We start from the raw sequence: 1617 nt of genomic DNA, 5'->3' as shown, positions 1-1617 counted from the left end.
AATGACCGTTACGCTAGAAGAATTGCTATCGAGCCATAACCCCGTTACCTTGGCAATTGGCCGAGAGCGACGGGGACACAATGACCGTGACGCGGAAGAATTCTTCTGCGCGAGCCATAACCCCGTTACCTTGGCAATTGGCCGAGAGCGACGGGGACACAATGACCGTACGCGGAAGAATTGCTGCCGAGCCATAACCCGTTACCTTGGCAATTGGCCGAGAGCGACGGGGACACAATGACCGTACGCGAGAAGAATTCTTTGCTGAGCCATAACCCCGTTACCTTGGCAATTGGCCGAGAGCGACGGGGACACAATGACCGGTGACGCGGAAGAATTGCTTTGCCGAGCCATAACCCCGTTACCTTGGCAATTGGCCGAGAGCGACGGGGACACAATGACCGTACGCGGAAGAATTCTTTTGCGAGCCATAACCCGTTACCTTGGCAATTGGCCGAGAGCGACGGGGACACAATGACCGGTACGCCAGAAGAATTGCTGCCGAGCCATAACCCCGTTACCTTGGCAATTGGCCGAGAGCGACGGGGACACAATGACCGGTACGCCAGAAGAATTGCTGCCGAGCCATAACCCCGTTACCTTGGCAATTGGCCGAGAGCGACGGGGACAAAATGACCGGTACGCTAGAAGAATCGCTGTCGAGCCATAACCCCAGTCACCTCGGCAATTGGCCAAAGGCGACAGGGACGCATCGGTCAGTACATAAAAGACGTTACTCAGTTGAGATGTGCATTCAAACAAAGGTAAAAACGAAGGCACTCAATTAATAACGCAAAAGGACAAACAAAGGTGGTTGATCAATGCCTCGGCCAAGCCAAAGGCCAAAAGGATAACTTTGTTAAAAGAGTTAAAAGAAGAATACAGACGACGGCCGTCCCCATAGGGGCAAGCCTAAACACAACCTACCAAGAAAGTTTTTTTACAAACAAGGAAAAAGAAAAGCAAAAGATTACAAGCATATCAATTGAAGCGCCAAAAGATGGCAGGGAGGAAAGGCTCAATAGTTGGCCCCCGAACAGCTAAGGCTATCCGAGACGCCGGGTGAGTCTGGTGACGACCGCCCGTCTCCCTATGCCTGATGCTGCCCTCCATCAGAGGCAGCAGCGTCTACGGTGGCCGGCTCAAAAGAAGGCCCGACATTCTCAGCCTCCTTTTCGGCCCCCTTTGCCTCATAAGCCGCCTTGGCCGACGCTATCTGAGCCGCCTTCGCCGCCTCCTCCTTCTCAGCAGCCGCTGCTTCCGCAGCCTCAGCCATCTCATCAAGGAGCTGGTCATACTTATCCCACGGGAAGCCATCGGGGACAGAGCCTGCCTCCACGAGCTTTCTGATTGCCTCCTTACCCGCCTCCTCGGCCTGGTCCCGGAATTGAACGCACATTTTAGGGAGGAGATCATCTTGAAGCATGACAATATCCTTCTCCTTTTGAACAAGGATAGCCTGAGTGTCCTTGAGCACCTCCGCCTGCTTCCGGAACAGATCCTCCCACTCATCCCTCTTGGCAACCACAGCGTCGTAGGTCTCCTTGTACCTGTCCCGCTCCGCCATCATCTTGGCCGTGGCACCATCAGCCTCCTCAACTTTGGCCCTCTCGGCCT

Source organism: Silene latifolia, chromosome 10 (assembly GCF_048544455.1).
Source record: "Silene latifolia isolate original U9 population chromosome 10, ASM4854445v1, whole genome shotgun sequence".
Classification (NCBI taxonomy): Eukaryota; Viridiplantae; Streptophyta; class Magnoliopsida; order Caryophyllales; family Caryophyllaceae; genus Silene; species Silene latifolia.
This window is presented reverse-complemented; position numbering follows the sequence as displayed.